Source organism: Lissotriton vulgaris, chromosome 10, assembly GCF_964263255.1.
Source record: "Lissotriton vulgaris chromosome 10, aLisVul1.2, whole genome shotgun sequence".
NCBI classification, from domain to species: domain Eukaryota; kingdom Metazoa; phylum Chordata; class Amphibia; order Caudata; family Salamandridae; genus Lissotriton; species Lissotriton vulgaris.
In genome coordinates, this window is record NC_141698.1 from 447,031,385 (window position 1) to 447,056,374 (window position 24,990).

The 24,990-nt window shown below is 50.5% G+C and overlaps 1 pseudogene; it reads left to right on the forward strand.

The window, feature by feature from the left end:
- Positions 1–221: 221 nt before the first annotated feature.
- The window catches only part of LOC147685385 (uncharacterized), a 32,338-nt pseudogene continuing 7,569 nt past the window's right edge, over positions 222–24,990 (forward strand).

Sequence of the window (24,990 nt, forward strand, 5' to 3'; positions counted from 1 at the left end):
CGATCAACCACAATCAGCGGTAAAATCGAAACCAACAGATGCTAAATCGAAACCGAAACTGCTAAAGACAGTCCTCGGATCGACGACTTCGGATTCATCGGATCCAATCAAATTGAAGAGTGTCATCGACCCTTCGGGGTCGCAAGGGGGTGTCGGCCCGAAGATCGGGGCGCCGAAGCCTGTATCTAAGGTCAAGCACGTCGCACTGTCGACGTCCAAAGATGGCGACGCTAACAAGGGGCTCAAGGATCAAAAGACTCGATCCGAAGCTTCCAGCCTCCAAGCCACTGGTGGTCAAGGCATTCGAGTCGAAGACCAAAATCGATCCGAAAGAGCATGTCAAGTCGAAGCAGAAGAGCGTGCCGGCTGCGCACCAAGCGCTCAAGTCGATGCAAGGCCACAAACTAACTAGTGATAACACGAAGTCGGTCGGATCGAAGACTGCGCCACCCTCGAAGAAGGTCAGTCCGTCTCCAATGCTTCCACAACCAATTAAGTACGGACTGCCCCCGACCGCACTACCTAAGGCGTTCGAGCCACAAAAAAGCACCGACACAGCCAAAAAGGTGTCGGTAGCCTCAAGACATCAGCCCATAGAAGAGGACGTTGTGTTCCAAGCACCCTCCTATGATAATCAGTCGAAACTATTCATCGACTCGGATTCTGGCAGACTCACTATTTGAAAGATCATTCCAGAAAATCCTATGGAGTCATACAAGATCCCACTCAAAAAGAAAAGGGACTCTACCACCTCACCTGTTCTTTTTGAACCTGTAGAGTCCTATGGACAGGGATACGCCTATTCTCCCACACGTACCAATGAGGATGTGGGGGAAGGATACAATGAGGAGGAATTTAATTATCCTATTGACACAGATCCAGAGGAGTCTCAACCCTGGACTGACCCTGTTGACCCTGGTGAGCCACACACCACGCCTGACACTCAGTCCTATACAGTCAAAACCTCGCCTACTGAAGATACAGCTGCGTTTATCGCATTGATTGAAAGGGCAGCCAATAACCATGATGTAGAAATGCACGCTGACCCGGTAGAGGAAGACTTTTTGTTTGACACTTTCTCAACTTCAGAAAGATCAGTAAAGACATTGCCTATGCTAAAGGGTGTCCTTAAACACGCTGGTGACATTTTCAAAGAAACCTCAAGGGCAAGGGTTGTGAACCCAAGAATTGAAAGGAAATACCGGCCTGCGCCTGTAGACCCTACGTATATCAAAGGCCAGCTCCCATTGGACTCCTTAGTAGTGGCTAATGCTCGTAAAAGAGCGAACTCTCAAACAAGTGGTGATGCTCCTCCTCCGGACAAAGAATCCAAAATCTTGGAAGCTTCTGGCAAACGAGTAGCGGCTCAAGCGCCAAATATTTGGAGGATTTCAAATACACAGGCCCTATTAGCCAGATATGATAGGGCTCATTACGACACGTTAGAGCAGCTACTACAACACCTGCCTGATGCTTATAAGGAGGGAGCAGAAATGCTAATACAGGAGGGAAAGCTGATTTCAAATGCATCCATTAAATGTGCGCTAGATGCAGCAGACACAGCAGCTAGGGCCATCAACACAAGTGTGATGCTCAGAAGGCATGCCTGGCTACGCATCTCTGGTTTTAAGCCAGAGATCCAAACAACTTTACTCAATCAGCCGGTTAACCCTGACTTTCTATTTGGTCCCGATGTAGACACGACTCTAGAAAAAATTAAGAAAGACACAGACAGCCAAATCCATGGGAGCTCTGCAGTCACAACAGTTCAGGGGCGGTTCCTTTTGTCGCTCCGGTAACAGGGGAGCCTCTAGAGGTCAAGCATCACAGCAAGCCCAATACAACAAAGGAGGCACACAGACCACCTATAACAAAAACAATAGGGGTGGATACCGTGGGAACAGCACCAAAGGCAGAGGACGAGGAAATAATAATGCCAGATCCTCCGCCACCAACAAACAGTGACGTCTTGTCACTGTCCCCAGACCATATAACACCGGTCGGGGAAAGACTTCAGCAGTTCCTACCAGTCTGGGAAGGCATTACCACAGACAGGTGGGTAAGACAACTTATCCAATACGGCTATTGTCTAGAACTAATCTCCACTCTACCCAACATACCCCCAAGGCACCGTCCTATGTCCGCAGAGCACATGCACTTATTGCAGCAAGAAGTCAATTGCATGCTGCAAAAAGGGGCCATAGAACTCGTGCCTTTAGAACAGCAGGGTACAGGGGTGTAATCACTGTAATTCGTAATCCCAAAGAAGGACGGGTCTCTCAGGCCCATTCTAGACCTCAGACCTCAGACCCCTGAACAAATACATCTTGTCAGAACATTTTCACATGCTCACTTTGCAGTAAGTTCTACCATTGCTCAGTCAGGGAGATTTCCCAGCAACCCTAGACCTGAAGGACGCATATTTCCACATTCCAATTCACCCAGGACACAGGAAATATCTCAGGTTCACCATAAACAACCAGCATTACCATTTCAAGGTCCTGCCTTTCGGGGTCACTACAGCCTCCAGAGTGTTTACAAAGTGCTTAGCGACAGTAGCTGCGCACCTTCGGAGACAACACATCCATGTCTATCCTTATCTGGACAACTGGCTTATCCAAGCAAAGTCAGCCCAGCAATGTGCCAGCCACATGTCCCGCACAATTCACCTCCTACACAGTCTAGGATTTTCACTGAATTACCCAAAATCTCATCTTCAACCCGCACATGTACAACAGTACCTAAGAGCGAAAATAAACACTCTGGCAGCAACATCACAGCCAAACTCAGCAAGAATCAACAGCATGCAATTGCTGATTCAGAAATTCAGACCCCAACGCTCACTCCCAGCGCAAGTATTTATGCAGCTGATAGGCATGATGGCCTCCTGCATCTTCATAGTCCCTCGCGTGAGGCCACACATGCGTCCGCTTCAGGAGTGCTTGGCACGACAGTGGAACCAGGCTCAGGGACATCTAAAAGACATAGTGTTGGTGACAGGTCGTGCATACAACTCTCTGCATTGGTGGAACACATAAAACCTTTGCAGGGGACGACCGTTCCAAGAGCCTGTACCACAGATAGTGCTGACGATGGACGCATCTCTCCAGGGCTGGGGAGCGCATGTCCTCCATTATACAGTGCACGGACTATGGACGGCGCAGCAGCAAAAGATGCACATCATCCTGCTGTAATTGATGGCAATCTTCATGGCGATGAAGGTGTTCAAATTGCATTTGTGCAACAAAGTCGTGCTGATCCGGACAGACAACATGACTGCCATGTATTACATCCAGAAGCAGGGAGGGACACACTCTCCACATGTGTCACACCTAGCCCAGAACATGTGGAAGTGGGCCATTCAAAGAAACATGTTCCTCATGGCGGAACACCTCCCAGGCAAGGACAACCAGATGGCGGACCTGCTCAGCAGGCACAGCCATCAGATGCACGAGTGAGAGATACATCCCTCAGTGCTACAACTGTATTTCCAGCAGTGGGGTCATCCAGAGATAGACCTATTCTCCACAAAGGAAAACGTAAAATGCCAAAACTTCGCCGCCAGGTTCCCACACCCGCAGTCTCAGGGCAATGCGATCTGGATGAACTGGTCAGGCAGATTTGCATACGCTTTTCCCCCAGCTCCAGTCATACCGCTAGTGGCACGCAAACTGCGACAGCACTCGATGACACTCATCCTAGTTGCTCCAACATGGGCGAGGCAAGGATGGTACACCACGTTCCTAGAACTATCCGTGGTGCCTCATCAAAGACTGAGACTCACACCCAGTCTCCTCACGCAGAGCCATGGAGACATTCAGCACCCAGATCTGCAGCAGTTGAGCCTTGAAATATGGCTCCTGAGGTCATAGAGTTTGGCTACCTGAACCTGCCCCCTGACTGTATGAACATTATCAAGGAGGCTAGAAGACTTACAACAAGGGCGTGCTATGCGGCAAAATGGAAGCGGTTTGTCATTTATTGTTCCAATAATGACATAAATCCGCTAGATGCATCAGCGCATAACATTATGTCATTTGTTGCATCTACACAGATGCAATCTGGCATATAGTTCCATCAGGATACATTTAGCTGCGATGGCAGCTTATCTTCAAAACAGACAGCACCTTTCCCTTTTCAGAGTGCCAGCCATTAAAGCTTTTATGGAGGGACTCAAAAGAGTAATTCCTCCCAGACACCCGCCTTCACCTGTCTGGAATCTAAACATAGTTCTCACCAGACTGATGGGACCACCTTTTGAACCTCTTTACTCTTGTGAGATACAGTTTCTGACATGGAAGGTGGCCTTTCTAGTAGCGATCACATCGCTTAGAAGGGTTAGTGAGCTTCAAGTCCTAATATTCAAGAGCCTTTCATACAGATTCATGCTAATAGGGCAGTGCTGCGTGCCAACCATAAATTTATGCCTAAGGTGGTGTCACAGTTCCACATCAACCAAACGATAGAACTGCCAGTATTCTTCCCAAATCCAGATTCAGTGGCAGACCGAGCACTGCACACACTAGATGTTAAAAGAGCTCTCCTGTATTACATAGAGAGGACAAAAGATGTCAGGAAAACTAAGCAACTGTTTGTTGCCTTCTCTCCACAGCACAAAGGCAACCCCATTTCCAAATCAGGTATAGCCAGATGGATTGTTAAGTGCATACAGATCTGTTATCAAAAGGCTAAACGCACATTAACGGTTCCCCCAAGAGCGCATTCCACACGCAAGTTAGGGGCATCCATGGCTTTCCTAGGTAACATTCCTCTAGAGGATATATGTAGAGCAGCCACATGGACCACCATACATACATTTACCAAACACTACTGCGTGGATGTACACTCCAAACAGCAAGCTGCTGTAGGTTAGGCTGTTCTCAGAACTCTTTTTCAGACTGCTGCAGCTGGCACGGGCAACCACCGCTAAGGAGGAAACTGCTATTTATTCTATGCACAGATATGAATTCAGCAGCCCACATGCCTCGAACGGAATATGCTACTTACCAGTATGCATCTGTTCTTGGCATGTAGGGCTGCTGATATTCATATCGCCCGCCCTCCTCCCCGGTGCCTGTCGCAGCTGTAGCACTCAGAATTATTCTCAGGCATGGTCATCACTTACTGTATCATACTCCATCTCTGCCACAATGGCGAAAAACAATCTGAGGATGGAGAGGATGCCCATGCGCACTGTAGTCCAGGGGAGGAGCCACCTATCTCGTGATACTTCGAAGACTCTTCCAGGACAACAATGTGCAATCATCCGGACCCAACACTAGGCGGCGATCTATGCACAGATATGAATGTCAGCAGCCCTACATGCCAAGAACAGATGCATACTGGTAAGTAACATATTCCTTTAGAAAGTAGGTATTTTTGTGCCTAACCATCCAGTGTGCCTCTGCTAGGTTTGTGTATTGCATGTCTGGCTTGAGAGTGACAGGGGCTGGAGGAGGGATGCAACTCCAGCAGTCTGATGAGTCAGGGCTGGGCTGAATGGACCTGGGTTGAATTTAAAGTAGGGGGGGAGAAGAAATCCTTTCACCTGCCAGGGCCAGGTCTGCTTTCAACAATGCTGTCTCCGCCTCCTGCCAGGAAGCTGCACCAGTGAGGACAGAACTAGTTTTGGCTGGGTACATATACTCTGCCTTCAGAGAACAAAGGATTTGTGTGTATAAAAAGATGGACCCAGATTCCAGAACTTTAGATCACTTCTGGGAAATAAAGAGGAACCTTTGCCAAGGAGAAGAACCGGAGAAGCAGAGCAAGATTACCGCCCCTGTGCTATTTGCTATTTGGGTTCGGCCTGCAGTGGTTACTTGTTGCCAAGGAAAGGAGAAAAAGCACTTTGATGTTTGCTTTGTCACCTGCTTGATAAAAAGATCTCAAAGGTCTTGAAACTGAGCTTGCCTCCTGTTCTGAAGTCTCAGGAACACAGACTCCATCCCTTCTGTCTGCCTGCATCTAGAACTGCTGTTCTTGCTGCTACAGAAAGAAATTGCAATGCTGGTGAGCGATGCCGTAACCTTCCCAAAGCTGTGAGCGCTGCTGTGATTGGTGGTGTAGGCCCCTCTAAAACTGCTGTTTTAGCTGCTACAGAAGGAAATTACAACACAGACGCTGGTGAGCGACGCCGTAACCTGCCCGAAGCAGTGAGTGCTGCTCCGACTTGCGATGTAGGCCCAACGCCAGCTGCTGTGCCGCATCGACTCCGAACCTGACTTCCTCATCGCAGAGCCGAACCTCGAAGTGGGTGACCCCGAATCCATCGACATCGTAAGGAACAGTGGTTTTGGCGCCATTGTGACGTCATCTCCCTGACGCAGTAAAGAACCATCGTCTTGCTTCCCCCTGCGCTGGAGTAAGGAACAGAAGCTGCACCTCCCCTGGGGTCGAGAGGAGTCAAATGCCGCGCAGCGCCTTTGAAGCTGCACCTCCCAGACGCCGTGAACTGTCTTTGCTTTCATCAAATCCAAGGTACTGTTCTTTGGGAGTCTGCTTGAATCCATGCCCAACACTGCACAGCTCACGGTCGCTGCCGTACTTTGGGATTGCCATTGGTCACGACATGGTTTTGTTGCTACAAGCTTGATTTAAGTGGATGACCTACTTTTAAGGGTTTAGATACTGTATTGTGGATTTGTCATATTGGTCTTGTTAAAAAATAGATGCAGATTATTTATTTTCTAAACTGGTGTGGTGTCCATTTGTAGTGTTTTCACTGTATTACTGTATGTGTTCACAAATGCTTTACAAACTGCCTCTGAGATAAGCCTATCTGTTCGCGCCAAGCTACCAAGGCGGTGAGCAGGAGTTATTTTAGGAGTGTATCCCTCTTACCCTGACTAGCCGCAAGGGCCCCCTATTTGGACAAAGGTACCTACCTCTGCCAACTAGAGACCTCTATTTCTAACATAACCTGTTAAGATATTTTTCTACATCCAAATCTATCTGATCCGCTAAAGGCCCAGGAAATGGATGCAATCTAAATACACTTAAATTCTCAAATTATGTGTAATTTAAAAAATGGAGGTAACATGAATGGCCCCTCTTCAAAGGTTTTTTTGTATTAAAACACAGAAGGCATGTCACTGTCAAATATTCTTTGTCTTGAGATATTGCCAGGAATCCAAGTAGAAGTTTGTTATGGATGCACTTAGGCACATAAATATTTGATTGTTGGAACGGGAAAAATCTACAAACGGTAACTTCTTACCATACAACCAAAGCCACCAACCTACATTTTAATCAGACTCCAACCAGTTCTAAACGCAGCCTATGGACTATGGTTTCCCCATTAGTCTAGAGGCCACACGTCTCAGACCATGTACATGATCCACTGCCTCACAATCCCTATAGGAATATCCTTCAAGATTATAGACATCATACGCGAAGCATAGGACATAACGAGGATAGGTTTCCTCCAAGGTTAATCAACCAAATATCACCTGGCTCATGTATTAAGATCTTCAAAAGCTACACATTGTACAAAACACAAATTAGAGGAAAGTTTTTCCTCATAGTGATGTATGCCCTCTATCACCTTACCTGATTGCTTTTGGAAGATCTCAGCTGACCTCCCGGTCTGCAAAGTAGTGATATGTTGCTCTGGCTATGAAGATCTGTGTAATACTTATACTAAACGCTACCCTTTTTGGATAATAATGTCTGTCGATGTGAAACTCATTTGAAACTCATTCCATCCCTCTCTTGTCCCAGCTTACCCAATCAATTTACCATCAAGCCTCACTTTGTATAAGAGCAAAGAGCTCTGCCAACTGCAGCATTTGTGATCAGTCCCTGTCCGCTCTCCTCTGTGAGGAGGCAAGCACATTGGTGTGTTATAGCTACGAGTTAGGAGCTACATGCTTTACACTGTACCAGTATTCATACAGTTGTCTGTTACATGCAACACCACCTGCCCCTCATTCACACATATTGGCAATTGTATTTTAACCACACATACTCAAGCAACTACAACCACCATTGACGCATGCTCTGCTCTCACCTACTAGAAAATCTGCTATGCATTGGCAGCCACTTCCATTCATTGTCACATGCAACATGATTATTCTTGTAAGGATAAGCACCTTACAGTCACATGCAATAGTTTTTGGGTGATCACAAATCAAACTTTAAACCTAGCTGTATTGGAGAGGCTGATATAGTAGAAGTACTGCATGATCTAGCGTATGTCAGTGACTAGATGTGTCTGTAGAATTTCACATAAGATCCTGTTTAAGTATTTGCTCATCCTCTGATGTCTGAAAGGATGTGGGTCTTGACTCATCTTGTGAAAAACAAACATGCACGTCCCATTTAAACAACACAATGGTATTATACACATCAAGGTAACATGAGGAAAGTTACAAAAATACCTGAAAGATGTAACCGATAAACAGAAATTATGTATCCTCGGTGAATGTAGAGCAGACCTAATACAGTAATTCAAATACAGTATAACAGAAGGCACGCAAGAGCCACAGAGAATATTCGTATTCACGCAGTCCAAAGGTAGAAAACATTTCATGTGGATCTGATTGCAGAAGTGTTGTGATGATGCATGTGAAAGAGGATCAGCTGATGTGTTTCATTCCATAAGGAACTTTTTCAAGGGTGCAAAATATTTCTAATAAAGATGCACTGATGCTACTCAATAGAACATGTAGAAATATAAGAGGGCGCATACCTGGAAGGTGTTGCAATAGGTTGAATTATGTGGAAAGCTGAGATTAGGTATATGGGGTGAAAGAATTCTATGAGCCAAAGTATTAGATCACACGTCGAAAAAGAAGATGAGAGTGTAGGAAAGTGGGTTTCTGTTGCAGTAAACCCCCTCCACTTTTTTTTGCCAGAATTGAGATGCACTTCGATTGATATGCCCTTAATATGCCCTGGGTCCCTGACAATCAGGTTATCAAGGCCTGTGTTTTTCGCCAAAACTGTATATTTGTACCCCCAATTGGCACCTCTCTCGCCACATGTAAGTCCCTTGTAAAAGTACTATGGGTACCAAGGCCACTGTGATCAGGGAAGGCCTTGAAGTGCCGTAGCATTTCTGGCTGCTTGTTGTGGTGCAGAGAAAACTGAAGGGTGGACATGGCACACATACCTGTAGGCCACTGCCAATGGTATACGTAAGACACCCTTCTAGCTGAGTGCACTATACCACTGGTGAGGGTACAGTTGCATGATCACTGTACCCCTACAGTGTCTAAGCCCATTCCAAGACATTGTACGTGCAGTAAAGTCAAAGAGTATATGGTCTGGGAGTTTATCATTACGGACTCCAAAGCACCATAATGGCTTTAATAAATTCTGGGAATTATGGTAGCAAACCTCTCAGCATATTAATCCCCAATGGATGCCAGTCTGGGTTTTATTATACAGTGCACTCGGAGGGCATCTCAGAGATGCCCCCTGAAAAACCAGCAGCCTCTGGTGGGTTCCCTGACTGGTGGACACCAGCCTGTCACCACGAGACAAGTTTCTGGAAGCCTGGGGTGGGAGCCTTCGCTCCCTGGGTCCAGAATCAGTGCCTTTTCTGGGCAGAGGTGTTCATACCTCGCCCAGGTCAGGAGGAGCCATCTGAGGCAGGGGAGCTTCAAAGGCCTTTCCGCCTTTGTAACATGGCCCCAGCCTCTACTGCTGTCAGGAACAGGCCCCATTTCTGTCTCGCCCCCTTTTCGGCTGGAGTAAAAGCAGGACATAATTCGAGCAGCCCAGGTGTGCTCACCTTTGCCAACCCCTACCTTCGGGGGGGGGGGGGAGGGGGAGGTGAGGTGAAGCCCACTCTTCAAGATGGCAGGCTCTCTCCAATCAGTGTGAGAACCACGTAGTGTGAGACCACCAAGGGGGTAGTTACCCTAAGGTCAGTTGTCTGGTCTCAACCAGTCGTGAGCCAGGTTCTACAGGAGCGAAGACAAATGCCCCTAACTTCCCAAAAACAGCACCCAGAATGCAATATGAGAACACACTCCGAGTAGCTATTCTCTCAAAGTATGGGGGGGAGGAACAAGGAGTGTCCACCACTCTCCCCATAAGTGGATGACAGCACAGGAGAGGGAGGGTTGTCTGGTGCAACAGGTACTTTAAGAAAACAGGTTGTAGTAACAATAATATGCAGTATTTAAAACACACTATTCTAATTTTAACATTGACATGTGTTCAGTTCGCATGCTCCACTTACCCCATGGATAGTCCTTCCAAACCTTGAATAATTGTTGTCCTAAGAGAAGAAACTCAGGCTGAAGTCTTCAATTCAGGGCACAAAAATGCGGGACTTAAAAGAGAGGGTAAACTCACTCACCAAACACACCCAGGAAGAGTAAGTGGAAGTAACAACCCAAGGGAAATCATAGAGTAGAAAACACCTCCCTAGAGACAGCCAGAATAATTCCTTAGGAGCGACTGGCAAAACAATAAAGGGAAAACAGGGAATTGGAGATATTTATTTTTTTAACAATTCTTTTTTATTGAATAAGCATCGGCAAAAATCACATTACAGAGGTATTGTTATAGCATAAATAACACAGAAGGGGCACAGGAAGTTCAAATATGCACATGGTGAGGAAATTCACAGGGAAGGGGGTACATCAAGTATGGCAGACCTGGGTGGTGCACATATCTCTCCTCTATACTGATTCCAGGGTCCCATATCAACAGCCAATTACGAGGGCGCCCCCTTGCAAGGTATACAGTTTTTTCCCTGAACATGCACCAGTCTAAATTGTTTTCCCATAGTTCCAACTTGGGTGGCTGCTCAGCGCCCCATAACTGGGCAATATTTCTTTTCCCTAGCATAAAACCCAGTGTAGCCCACTGCGTCTGTGCGTAGTTCAAGTCTGTGGGCTCCCAAATGTTAAGGAGGCACTTCCTTGCCTCTGGCCTTAGGGCAATTCCCAATACCCTGTATATGCTGCGCCAGTATGCTGCAATATATTCACATTCCCAGATAATGTGTAAGAACATGCCAGTCTGACCACACTGATGTCTGCATAGTCCCGAGGTCGACAGTCCCATATGTTCCATCCGGGGGCCCGTGATGTGAGCTGAACGAGCCGCAGCCGAGCTGGGATAGCTACCTCCTTTGGGGAGGACACATCCAACTGCCATTCCTCGTCTTCGAGTTCTATACCGTCTTGAACCCATCTGGCCCTCAACTCAGCAAGGAGATCAGTCCTATGATTAATCAACTTCTTGTATATAAGGGAAATTGTTTTGTCGGGGAGCTGGCCATCCAGGATTCTGTCCTCCAGAGGCAAAGCCTCAGGGGGGTCCGAGTCTCTAGGCATTGCCGCCCTGAGTGAATGTCGGATTTGAGCATAACGGAAGTATTCAGAACCCGTCAATTCATATTCCGCTTGCAGATCCTCAAATGTTTTGATTTTCCCTTTGCCCCACATATCTCCAACTGTGAAAATCCCTATAAGGTCCCACCTATCAAAGCCCTTTGTCCTCCAAAGTTGGCCTAGTTTCTCAGAGTCGAAGAGCGGGGTGGCCCTAGTAATTGTCCCCTTCCAAACCAGGGAGTTAGTGACATCATGCCAGATCCGAACAGCATGTTTGGTGGACCCCGTCAAGCTCAACTTCGTCAGCCTCGAGTACAGTGCCCTGTAGTACCTCCCCCACGGGAAGAAGCCACCTGTCCATGGTATAACCGGGATCTGTGACCGAGCCATATGTACCATGATTGATAGCCGTAAATCTCCAGATACCGGAACCCTACTGTATTGATTAGTATAGGACAATGCCGAGGAGGGATCGGGGGGTCACCACTCAGCACAAATACTAAGGATTTACTCCAATTAATGGAAAGTCCCGAATTCCTCCCAAATGATGCCAGGACATCACAGACCACATTAAGGGATTTTCTGGGAGAGGTGAGATAAAGCAGTATCATCCTCATACAGAGATATACGATCCTCCCATTCCGGAGACAAGACAGCCCAAAGATAGGGCCATTCAACAGTATCAAAAGCCATGGTCGCATCCAGCGATGCAATCACTGCTGGCTCCCGAAGAGTGTGGGCTCTAGCTAGCACTCCATACAACCTACGCAAATTCAATGCCGTATTCCTGTGGGGCATAAAGCCCGATTGATCAGGGGTGGACCAGGCCACACACCACCTTCACAACCCTGTTCGACAGGAGTTTGGCCAATATCTTCGGCTCTGCGTTCAAAAGGGAGATGGGCCTGTAGGAGGCGCAGTCCGTTTTACTTTTACCCTCCTTGTGAATCACCACAATGGCTGCCAGTCTCTGGTCTCTAGGAAGAACCCCCCGGTCACAGGATTCAATAAACCTATCTTTGAGGTAGGGCGCCAACTTATCTGGTCTGAGCTTACAGAGTTCAATGGGGAGTCCGTTTGGGCCCAGCGCCTTCCCTGAGTTGAGAGAGCGAATAGCCTGGGCAATCTCATCCCCTGTAAAGGAACCATCCATGAAGTCCCCGTCTTCAGATTAGAGACACAGGAGTAGTATGAGTCCTCTTCAGACCGAACAGAGGCTGATGTATACACTGCCTGAAAGTGTTCAGCAAATCTGTCAACAATGTCCTGCGGATTCGTGATCAAATTCCCCCCTTCGTCAAGTAGCTCCTGAACAAGACGATCGGCACAGTCTTTTTTATCTAACCAAGCAAGGAGCTTCCCAGCCTTATCCCCCAAATCATAGTCTACCTTGCTGTTCCCTACCGAATACCCTGGCTCTGTCGGTCACCAGTGCTTTATAGTCATATTGTTTAAGACTCAGGTTATGTAGTGTTGCCTGTGTTACTCCCAATTCCAAGTCCTCCTCCAGTGACCTAATCTCAGTTTCTAGGTCAACCACCTCCCTAGTCCTTTCTTTCTTCGATCCTGCTATCAGTGACAGGGCGTGACCCCTGATGACAGTCTTAAAGGCCTCCCAGAGGGACACCGACTAGGATACCGAACCCTCGTTTGCAGCACAGAAGCCATCGAGCGCCTTGATAAGTTCTTTGCAGAGTTTGGGACCTCGCAGATACCATGGGTTAATAGGTGCCACCCTCCCAGCAGAGCCCCGGTTAAAAGTCATACGGACCCATACCGGTGAGTGATCGGAGATCCTCCTGGCTAAATTTACAAATTCAGTTATATAGGACGCCTGCGCAGCTGGAAGTAAACAGTAATCTAGTCGGGAGAGACTGTTATAGGCCCCTGAGTGGAATGTGTACTGTTTCTGATCCGGATGGTAGAGTCTCCACACGTCAACCAGTCCCATTGCCCCCATAAAATCCGGCAACCACTGCATAGTGGACCCTAAAACTCGCGGGGGATACCTATCCACTTCCCCAGAAACTACAGAATTGAAATCTCCCCCCAAGAATAAAAGCCCCTCTGGGAGTTCAAGCAAAAGCCTACCAAGATCTGTAAAGGTTGCGCTCTGCAGGCCGGGGGGGGAACATAGATCGATAGGACTGTGATAGTATAACCTTTCCATCGCCCGGTCACCCCGATATATCTACCCCTGTCGTCTTCCCACTTGGAAGTGATCGCTAAGGGGAATGACCTCCGAATTAATATGCCGACCCCCCTGGAACCAGAGGTGAACCCAGAGTGTGCCACTAACTGATATCCCATCCTATGCAGTGCTCTACATGTGTTGCCCACTAGATGCGTCTCCTGTAACAGAGCAATATAGGGTGCTTATCTCTTGAGATACTGTAGGACCACACTACGTTTTGATTTTGTCCCCCAACCCATTCACATTCCAACTGAGAATCTTGACCTCCCTTCCCCCCCATCATCATCAGGGAAGAAGTGACAATCCTCTGTGCAGTGATTAACAATCAAGCATTGCATGCTGATGCAACGAACAAACCATCCGACCAACCAAATAAACAACCCTCCCCAGAACCCCCCACACCTCTGCCCTGCCCATTAGGCTTAGAACTGCCCATTGAAAACTGCAGAGTGCCTGTCGCCCCAAATATTCAAATGAAATAACAATAAATAAACTCAGGGGGTCAAAGTCTGTGAGCTCCTGTCAGCGCCCAATCCATCTAGAAAAGAGTTTGGAGTGACATCAGGAAAACAATCTACGCCCCCTCGCACCCCTCCAATCGAGTCATACAAAAATCTCACTACCCCCTCCAGCCCCACCACCCCCGAAAAACCCCAAACAGTGCAGAAAACCAAGATTTAATGGTCCGCCATTTCAGGAAGTTGGATTGTCCACTCTGCCATCGCTGCCTCCGTCCGCCGGGCCGGGAACATCATTGAATACTTGATGCCCTTTTCCCTCAAATCTCGCTTTACTGATAAAAATGATTTCCTCTGCTTTTGGACGCTCTGCGTGAAGTCCGGGAAGAAGGAGATAGTCACGTTTTCATACCGAAGAGGGGCGTTCATCCTCGAGGCCTGAGAATAGCGTCCCTGTCTCGATAGTTAAGGACTCGAGCCAACATAGGCCACGGGGGAGCGCCCGGCCTGGGTCGCCCGCCCGGGACCCTGTGCGCTCGTTCGATGATGAAAAACTTACTCCGGCCCTTCGGTTGCAGATGCTTGAGGATGAGGTCCTCCACAAAGAGGTCGGGGGCTGGGCACTCTGATTTTTTGGGCACACCTAAAATTTGCAGGTTATTTCGGCGAAGACGGCCTTCATAGTCATCCAGCTTGAGATCAGCGGCAGCCCGGGAGTCCCGCAGATCCTTGACTTCCATCTGCAACTGGGAGACATCATCCACCAAACTGGAGGTTGTGATCTCGACCTGCTTAACTTTCTCATTAAGTTTTCCCATATCAGCTCAAATCAGATTGGTATCTATGGCCATCAAGTCCATCTTACGCTCCAGAGAAGTTTTAACCCCCGTAATAGCGTCCATAAGATCTTTTAAGGAGGGTTCAGGAGCTTCTCCCGGTTGAGCACTCTTTATAGAATCCTCAGAGAGCCGACCTTTCTGCGAGTCTTTAGTTACTGTGTACCGATCCAATTTATTGGATTGAACAGGTTTTGGGCTCTAAGCCCCCGTGTTTTTCACTCACTCCATCTGTTGCGTTCGGTGGGGGTCCGTCACAACAGTAGGCAACTGGCCCGCACCACCCACCACGAAGCACCAGCACGCAGGCAGTACCCTTACGGGGTGGGACACTGACTTAGGCCACGAAGGAGTCAACCAGACAAAGCATTCCAGTCACACACCACCGTGGGGGGCAGTCTCTACACGCCAACAGGTGCCAACAGGCGTCCCCTTCTGTGAATACTATGAGGTTCCTGGGCGTACCACCGCTGGGCAGGCAGCAACGCAGTAAGTCTCACAATCCGCACCTCCTCAGGGGCTTAGGACAATGCTTCTCAACTGCGCCAAGGCCGCACAAAGGCCAGTCCCAATCACAAACCGTGCCTACCTGCGAGCCGGCAAGGGGAAAGAGGGGGGTGGGGGTGGTGTGGGGGGGGGGGCCTGCACTCCAACAGAGTTGTCACCAGACCAGACGAGTAGTGGAACAGAAGGGGCTCCTCAGCTCCGTTATGCGCCCTGTTGCCACTGTTATTGCTGCAGGCTCGAGTTCCGGCAGTCCCCGGTAAGGCAAGTGGGAGGGTTCATCCAATCACTGCCTCTTTCAGCATGGGTGCAGAGGGGAGAAAAAGGAAGAAGGCCAAAGTCTTGAAAAAAGGGGGACAACGAGGGGGGGCGACGGGTGGCTCGCTACCGCCCCCCTCGAGCCCGGCCGGTATCTCCTTCACTTCAAGAAATCAGCCCGGCCACGTCCGCCACTCATCGCCGTCTCCACCTGTACTCTCTCCCCTGCTTGGCCCACTGATGACCGGGAATGCTGTGCATTTATTCAGCCGGGTCAAGGTCCGTATTTACCACGGAGGCGGAGACATCAGCGGCCGCAGCTTTACTCCAGGGGCGGACCCGAAGTTGCACTTCGCCGGCCCGCCGTACTACTTCAGCGTCCGGGCCCTGTCGCCCACACACACGCAGACCGCTCCAGTCCTGTGAGCACGACTGCAAGATCCCGGGAGGCGGCCGATCACGACCCTGCCAACTCCCCGCAGCAGGAATTGCACTCCAGAACTCAGGATGTATAAGTGGGCTCACTGACGCCGGAGCTCACTCGCTACGCGGCCATTGCAGATCGCGCTAGGCCACGCCCCCGGGAATTGGAGATTTGACGTGTTCCGTCCGGCTCTCTCTGGGCTAAGAGAGCGGAGCATACACACTCAAGAGGTGTGCCGTCCGGCTCTAGGGGGGGAATGGCAGAGCGGAACAGTCACACACTTGAAGCGGGCTGAGAGTAGAAATGCCCGGCTGGGAAAATGAATCGGAACGGCCTCACCCCGTGGGATTATACAGGCAGGCTGGAATTCCTTTGGTACAGGGCAGAAGAAAGGGTCACGGAGCTCCGTGTCAGAGGTAAAGTAATGCGAGGTAGAAAGTCAAACAAGAAAATGCGGCCTAATACCAGACCAAAAGGGCTTTGCAAGCCGAAGCACCGCAGAATCTAAACTCTCAGGAAAGCGAGAGAAGTCTCCGAAGCAAGGACGCCACACGAAGCACAATCAGGAAGCAAGAAGGGGGCGTGGACATTACAGGGACAGTAAGCCAAGCAACTGCTTGCACTGAGACTCGTCCCTTCACATGAGTTAGGGAGTGTCTCAAAAGTACATGATATTAAGGGAAGCCCGACCCTGAACACATATCAATGTCTGCATTGCCATTGACGATCCCTAACAAGTATCCCATTGGCACTACCTCGAGACCCCTAAAATGCTCCCTAAATATAGTATTTAGGGGCAGATTATTTTTTATTTCAACAAGTTTTTTTTTTTTTTCCAAGCTACATTACATACAACCTAAAACATAGTCATCGTTTTCTTCTCACTACAGGGTGTCAGCCAAAACTCGCTAGTTTAGTGGCGCCTCGTTTCAGATTGTACGTGTTAGGCTGTCCCCCTATCCACTTCCCCCCATAAAGGTAGGGAACGGGGTGAGAATTTTGGCAAGAGAAAAGAGGAGAAGAGAAAGGACGAGGAAGTATACAAGAGGTTTGCTATTCCTCGATACAGCCTTTCCCCCGGGGTAGGGTTTGTTGCGTGCCTCCTGGTTTCTTGTGTTAGTAATACTTAAGGCGGTTCATATGTGTCTAGGTATTTGTCCAGGGCGTCCCACATGCCCTTGCAAGGCTGTTTCCACAGTGAGTTGTGGAGGGCGAATTTGTCAGCCCCCCTCAAGTATGTCACCCAGTTGAACCAGCCCTTGAAGGTTGCCTTAGAGGTGTCTTTCCATTTCGTGAGGACTATTTTTACTGCCGCTGTTAATAGGAGAGCCATTCGGTCTCTGTCCTGTTGCGAGTCTAGCTCTGTAGACAGAAATGTGGTTGTGAGTGTGGCAAATTCTGGTTTGAGTGTACATCTTAGTGTTCTGTTTATAAAGGTAAAGACCTTATCCCAGAATTTGCTAACCTTGGGCCAGTGGTATAAAAGGTGTGCAAGGTCTCCCTTTTCCTGGTCGCAATTCCAGCAGAGGTAGTTTTCCCTTAGACTCAAAGTCACCAGGGGGGCTGGCGTCCAGTAGGTTTTGTGTAATAGCCAGAATTTTGTCTGTGCTAACACTGGGGAGATTTTATTTTGCGTGGGAGAAGACCATAGAAGGTGGAGTTCTTTCTCGCTGAGCGTGGCTCCTCGTTCTGTCTCCCAGTATGTGTTTTTTTGTCGTTTATTTTTGTGGAGGTGGGTCGTAGTAGTCGGTATAGGTGTGACACCTGATGTCCTATTTTATTAATGTTAGTCATGTATTGGATGATTGAGGGTTTGTGTCTATTGAGTTTCGCTTTTGTCAGGGCGGTTCTGATTTTGAGGAAGTTCTATAGTTCTAGGTCCGGAAGGTTATGTTTTGCTCTTTGCATGTTGAAGGAGGCTGGGCTTTCCCCCTCTTCTAGCTGGGCTGGGTAGGAGATGCCCAGTCTTTTCCATGTCTCTATGGATAGTGGTTTTCCCCTATATTTTATCTTCCTGTTTTCCCATAGTGATTCCCATCTCGTGTTTTTTTATGCTATGTTCCATTTTGTGGTCTACTTTGAGCAGGACATTGGGTGTATTTTTGTTTGGTCTACTTTGAGCAGGGCATTGCGCGTATTTTTGAGTATTGGATTTGTCATTTGTGTGTGTTTGTTGGCTGGGAGGAGGTCTATGGGCTCACGGTTGCCTAGTAAGCACCTCTCAATCGTGAGCCAAACCGGCGTATAGTCTTGTTCGGGTAGGACCCAGTAAGCCCCTTGTTTTGCCAGAAATGCAGTTTGGAAGGTTTTGAAGTTTGCAACATTCAGCCCTTCCAGCTTCTTGTCTAGCCTTAGTTTTTTTAGCCTTATCCTCGCTATAGAAAATTGTTAATCAGCTTGTCTACTTTGTGATGGAAATCGTCCGTCAGCGTTAGGGGAAGCATGTTAGGTAGTTGACCATTGGTGTGATCATCATCATCTTAATTGTCTCTATCCTTCCCCTACCATGTTATGAACCAGGTTTCTAAGAGCCCCTTCATTTTTGCTATCATTTGACGCTCGTTTTGTTCTAGCGTGCTCCTGAGGTCCCTGCCAAATTGTACCCCAAGGTATTTGATAAACCCGTTCTGCCAGGTAAGACCAAAGTTTCCCAAAGTTTCTTTGGTGGTGTGTGTGAGAAGTTGGCCCGATATGCAGTGTTCACTATTCTAGCGACCACTATGCATCGGTCCAAACGACCCTTATGGTGATTGGTTGTAAGTCAACCTTAGACCAGCTATCCTAGTAGCGTGGATACGAGCAGTCTTCGGGCTAAACTCTAGAGGGCGTGTTAAGCCAGCTGTTATACCATCACATACCCCTTGAACACCAAGTGAAAGGACACCACACAAGTGTTATGAAAATAAACAGTATATTTATTAGAATCACAACAGCCCTGTACTCTTTATGAGGACAGGGTACTAAGCACACAACGAAACTCTTAGGAAAATACTTCAAGTGCACAATCAATACAAGTGCCCGAGGGCACGGAAAGTTTAGTGGTCTCGGGCGGACCCGATAAGGCAAGTCGGAAGCGAGGGACTCGGGACCCTTAAGTAAGGAGGCTATGCGGGCACCGAAATGCCGAAAGTACCTAGCCACAAGGGCTGCGGCTGCACAAGTCTTACAGGCGTCGGGGGTCTTCGCTGTCGAGCCAGGAGCCGGAAGGAAGGAGTTGCTGGCCGGCGACCAGTGGAGAATAGTTCGTAGGGATCCAAGCCTGGATCAGAGATAGATGACACCTGAAAGCAGAGGGGACCAAGTTCGTACTACTAGCCAGTAGTCAGAGGGTACCAGGAGGGCACCGGATGATCGTCACCTCGACTAGGTGAGTGGGCGACGCTAGGCTCTGCAGTCTCACGGACCAGGAGGCGTTGTCGGCGACCAGGATGGAGGTGCGAGCTGTCCCACGAAGGTTGATGCTGTCGGCGTCGCTGGGCCCAGGATTGGGGCAACAAGCCTTGGCAGATTTCAGGGCCACGCGGTGGGCCTAAAATGGCGTCTTGAGTGGACCAGGAGGGTCCGGGGTGCTCCTCTCGCAGAAGGGAGCAAAAGCTAGTCTGGAGCAACCAGACCAGCAACGTTGGTTGTCGTTCGTCGTCAAAGAGTCACAAGCCAGCGGCTAGTGATCGGACAACGTGCTGAACAGCAAAGCAGAAGGGCCCCACGCAGATCGTGGAGATGCTGGGAGGCTGCACTTCGGTGCTGGAGCTGCTCAGGGTCGGGGCTTCTCGGACCCCAGAGCACTCACCAGAGGATTCCTTCGGTGGTTGTGCTGGTTAAGAAAGCGTGCAGGTTTTGATGATGGCTGGTCCCTCGAGGTCTCGTCGCACCCACAGATCTCAGCTGAGCTGACGATGTGGGTAGAGGTCAGAGGTGCCAGGGAAGCCGGTTCTCGTCGAGCTGGGTCGTCGGATTCCTGAGGAAGGACTTGCAGCAAACCGCAGAGTTCTTAGATGGTGCCTGCGGACGCAGGGTGATTACTCCTTAGCCACAAGGGAGAAATCTTAAGAAGAGTCTCTAAGTCCTTTCGTAGAAAGTATTCTTGATTCAAAGATGATCTGATTTGGAAGGGTCCCCGCTCCGGCCTTTATCCTAAAGAAAGGGGTGGGTACATGACTAGGTCCTGCCCTAGGGGTGGGACCAGGAAGGGGGGTAGTTACACCCCTCTCCCCTGCCGGACTTTCCCCAGGTCAGGGGCTGCGCGCCCCTGGAACTGGTTCTAACCGGCAGATGCGTAGTGAGCACCGGGGTGCCACTCCGCAGTCACCTTCGTGTAAAGCCCTGCCTACCCAGGATACACAAAACCCTGTCTGGGATGGTGCGAACACCGCCCCGGACAGGAAACCCTTTGTCCGAGCTCTCCTCGCTGGAAGGACTCCCAGCAGCAGGAGGTCAGACTTGTGTCTGTGGTGGCAGCGTCCATTTTGTGGAGCTGAGGCTTTAGTTAACTTTAACCGGGGTTCTCAGTTACGTACATGTCGTGTCCCTCTAGAAGGGCGGAATGCTAACCTCGTCGCCAGAATTGGTGAGGGGGCCGCATCCCGATTCGTATGACACCTTACTCGACATGTCTTGATAACGCGATACCGGAGTTACCAATATGGTACGCGTTATCATGGAACAGCCATTGGGTCTTGGTTTCGCAAGCTGCAACCGGGCTCGGCTCGTGCCAGAGCCCAATTCAAATGATTCCACGCACTCTGCCTTCAGGATTGTCAAGGCCTGCCATAGGAGTGACTGATAGGAACTCGGGTGTCCATTTTAGGGTTAAATATAGGGATACTACACCTAAAGCAACGGGCGAGTACGCCACGTTGCCCCAGCTGTCGAGCAGCCAGTTGTGTCAGATTTAGATGGCCATCCAGGGGTGGCATAATACATGCTTCAGCCCCTGGTAGGCCCTAGGTACACCGATGCCCTGAGTTACAGGGTCTGACAAGGTGGCCCAGTACCAATTGGAAATGTACCTAAGGTACATGGAATCCATTTTAGAGAGAGAGCAGTAGGCCTGGGGTACTGATTGGCAGGGCCCCAGGTCAACTAAGTTGGAAAACCAGCAAAACACCAGGCAAAAAGTCGGGGGTAACCATAGTCAGGTATCTACCTTCCTACAGTGTGGATGTTAAGGGGTTTGCATTCCGATTTGTCTTGGTTTAGCTTGTAACCAGAGTGGCTGGAATACTTTCCTATGGTCTCCATGAGCGCAATGATAGAGGGTTGAGACTCTCTGTGATTATGAGGATATCGTCCGCGTATGCGGCTAGTTTCACCGTCACCTGTTTGATGGCAAACCCCTTTATCCCCTCATTGGTACCGATATCTCTGATCAGTGGTTCTTAAGCCATCAGAAACAGTGAGGGGGACAGCGGACAGCCCGGTCTTGTCCCTCGGTGGAGGTTGAAGGTCTCCGAAACCGCTCCATTGATTACTATCCTTGCACTAGGGTTTTTGTATAGGGCCATTACTTTTTTTGTGAATGCCTCCCCCAAGTTGAATGTCTGCATGCATTGCTCAAGGAGGTGCCAGGATACCCTGTCGAACGCTTTCTCGGCGTCTATTGTTATAGCCACCGCTAGCTCGTCTGTCGCCACGGCTCGCTCAAGTATGTGGCACAGGAGTCTAGTGTTGTCATGTGACATGCGCGTCTTTAGGAATCCTACCTGTGCATTGCTTATTAGTTTTGACAGTACGGTATTCAGTCTCAAGGCCAGTATTTTGGCATAAATCTTGCAATCAACATTGATTAGTGAGATGGGCCTGTAGTTTTGGGGTAATTGTGTATTTTTGCCTTCTTTCCGGATGACTACTATGTTTGCTTCCGACATGGATTGCGTCACTACTGCTGCCTTATCTTGGTGGTTAAACACTTTCTTCATGTTGGGCTCAAGAGGTCTAAGAATGTCTTGTAGAATGTGGCCGTGGATCCATCAAGCCCCGGTGCCTTGTTGTCTTCAACAGACTTCACTGCCCTCTCTCTCCCGTCCTAGGTCACATGCTTCTTTGTCTGTTATCTTTGGTAACTTTAGTCTTTCAAGGTACCCTGTGCATCCCTCCCCATCCAGTGATTGGTCTATCTGAAAGAGACACGTTAGTGATGGATTCCTTACCTTAGAATATCCCCAGGCATCAGACTGGATCTGGAAATTTTTGCGTAGCAATACCCCTACGCGTCGTCCGTGACTCCGCGTCCGTCGTCGGCGTCGTTAGCGCCGGAATGACGTCGTCGGAGTACTTAGACGCCGCCTATGCGCGCTGACATCAGTTCTTCTTTTTTCCGCGCCAGCTAGCGCAGATCCAGAGAAGCTCTACCCCTAGTCATTATTTGACTGAACTTTTTGATCTTTTTGATCATTTCTTTCCTCGAGTCTTCGACTCTATCGGTGCCGGTAAGGATGCCCGGGTTCAAACCCTGTTTGAAGTGCGACCGACTGATGTCGGTTACGGACCCCCATCGCCGGTGCCTGAAGTGTTTAGGCCTCGACCACGATAACCGCACCTGCTCGGACTGCCGGGCCCTGACGTCTAAAGCTAGGTGGGAGTGGTCCTGCAAGCGACTCGAGCTCCGGCAGTCGGCCCGCGCCGTTCCCGGTCCCGGTCCCACGGGTGGTCGAGGGACTGGTCGCGGGGTTGTAGTCATCGCAGCTCCGGGAGTGGACATCGGTCGTCAGGATCCAAGTCCTCAGGTAAGAGGCATGAGAGGTCGGAGAGACGTCATCGTTCCTCCGACCCTCCCCGATGCTCGCACGATGCGGCCGGGGGTTTGGGCGATACCGCCCACGCGGCTCCGAGGGAGTCGCAAGCGTCGCCGCCTGCCCCACACCTTCGGGTCCCTGGGCACGGCGCGACGCCGGAGGAGATCGAGCGGTACCTCATGGCCATGAGGTCCCTCCCTCCTCAGTCGGGTTCCGTGGCGCCTCCGGGCCCAACTGTCCCGGCTGGAGGCCCTAGCGGGTCGGGTGCTTCGGCCCCGACACTGCCGGCGACTTCGGCCCCGGTGCCGCAGGACCTCACCGGATCCGCTTCCGGATCCGGGTCGTCGCCGGTCGACCACACGACCTCACCGGCGCCGGCCCCACGGGTGTCGCCCCCGGCGCCCACTGTGGACGCCGTCCCCAATGTTCCCTTCGGTCCGACTCTGGCGCCGGAACCGCGCCACTGGGCGCCGCTTCAGACTGCCTTTGAAGATTTTTATTTCCATGAGGAGGCCCCGTCTGTTAATCCTGTTTTACAGGAGACGGGTGACGAGGGAGATTGGGAGGGGTCCGAGGACCCTCTGGCACTGGAGTGCCAGTCTCAACAGGACTGGACATACGAGCTTGGGGAGGCCAGTGGTATTGACACTTCGCCAGACACTGGATTTGTCTCCCCTCCAGCCGTGGCTTCGGAGGAGGGGTCTACTTACAGTGTAGTGTTGACGAGGGCAGCCAAGGCTTTAAACCTTGAGCTCCCTGTTGCGGCCGTGAGGACTAACCTCCTCACTGAGGTCCTCAAACCGCAGTGAGGCCTTGTGTGACGTTCTTGTTGGCACTTGGTCCAAGCCCGCCACAGGTCCGCCTGTGGATAGGAACGTGGCCAGACGCTACCGCCCGGCCGGGCGACCCTTGCTTTTTGTCCACCCATCCCACCCCCGAGAGCCTGGTTATCCAGGCCTCCACTTGCCAGACCACATTCCCGTCGGCTCCGCCCGATCTGGAATCCAAGAGATATGAATAGTTTGGGAAGAAAGTGTTCTCGTCCCTAAGCTTAGGGCTGCGGTCTGTCAATACCGCCTGTCTCTTGGGCCGCTACACCCACACCCTGTGGGACGCAGTCGCGGACGTGCTGCCACAATGTCCGGAGGAGGTCCGGGCTAAACCCGCCCAAACCCTTGTGGAGGGCCGAGATGCAGCGCGATATTCCATCCGGTGTGGGCTGGATACCACAGACTCACTGGGCAGGGGGCGATGGCAACGACAGTGGCGGTTTGACGGAACGCCTGGTTGAGGTCCGCCAATTTTTCGGCCGATGTCCAGGCCACACTTCTGGACATGCCTTTCGATGGCCGTCGCCTCATTGGCGACAAGGCAGACTATGCGCTTGAGCGTTTTAAGGCCTCCAGGGCTACGGCCAAGTCCTTGGGCCTCTCGGCCACACGCCAGCTATCGGGTGCCTTTCGCTCCTTTTGTGGCCAAGGAAGGGGTGCCCCCACACGTGCTGCCAGCCACGCACCGCAGAATGTTCAACAGCGCGGTGGCGGCCGTGGAAACCGCAGTGGCGGCGGTCGGGGACAATGGCGAGGCCAGTCCACACCTCCCTCCGCAGCACCTGCCTCAAAACCTTCCGAGTTTTCCGACCCATGTGACGCCAGTGGGAGGCAGGGTTCGCCATCACCTCTCCCACTGGCGCACTGTCACGTCGGACAGGTGGGTGCTGCAGATCGTCCGAAGGGGCTACTCCCTCCCCTTCAAGGCGATCCCTCCAGCCATGCCACCGCAAATCCACCACGTGTCGGGGGATCACTTGCAACTTCTGCAAGAGGAAGTCACGGCCCTCTTGGCCAAGGGGGCCATCGAGCCCGTTCCTGGGCCAGAAGTAGGGTGTGGTTGTTACTCCCACTACTTTCTGGTACCCAAGAAGGGCAAAGGGGGCCTATTCCCTATCTTGGACCTACGGAACGTCAACGGCTTCCTCCGGAAGGAGAAGTTCAAGATGCTGACTTTGGCTCAGGTCTTAGCTGCCCTGGACCCTGGAGACTGGCTGGTAGCATTGGACTTGCCGGCCCACCGGCGTTACCTGCGGTTCACGGTAGGCCACGAGCACTTTCAGTTTACCGTGCTCCCCTTCGGCCTTACCAGTGCCCCACGGGTGTTCACGAAGGTGATGGCGGTGGTCGCAGCTCATCTGCGCAGGTTAGGGGTGTCAGTCTTTCCCTACCTCGACGACTGGTTGTTGAAGGCGGGCTCGCCCCAGACAGTAGTCAGCCACTCCAGACTACGGCCGA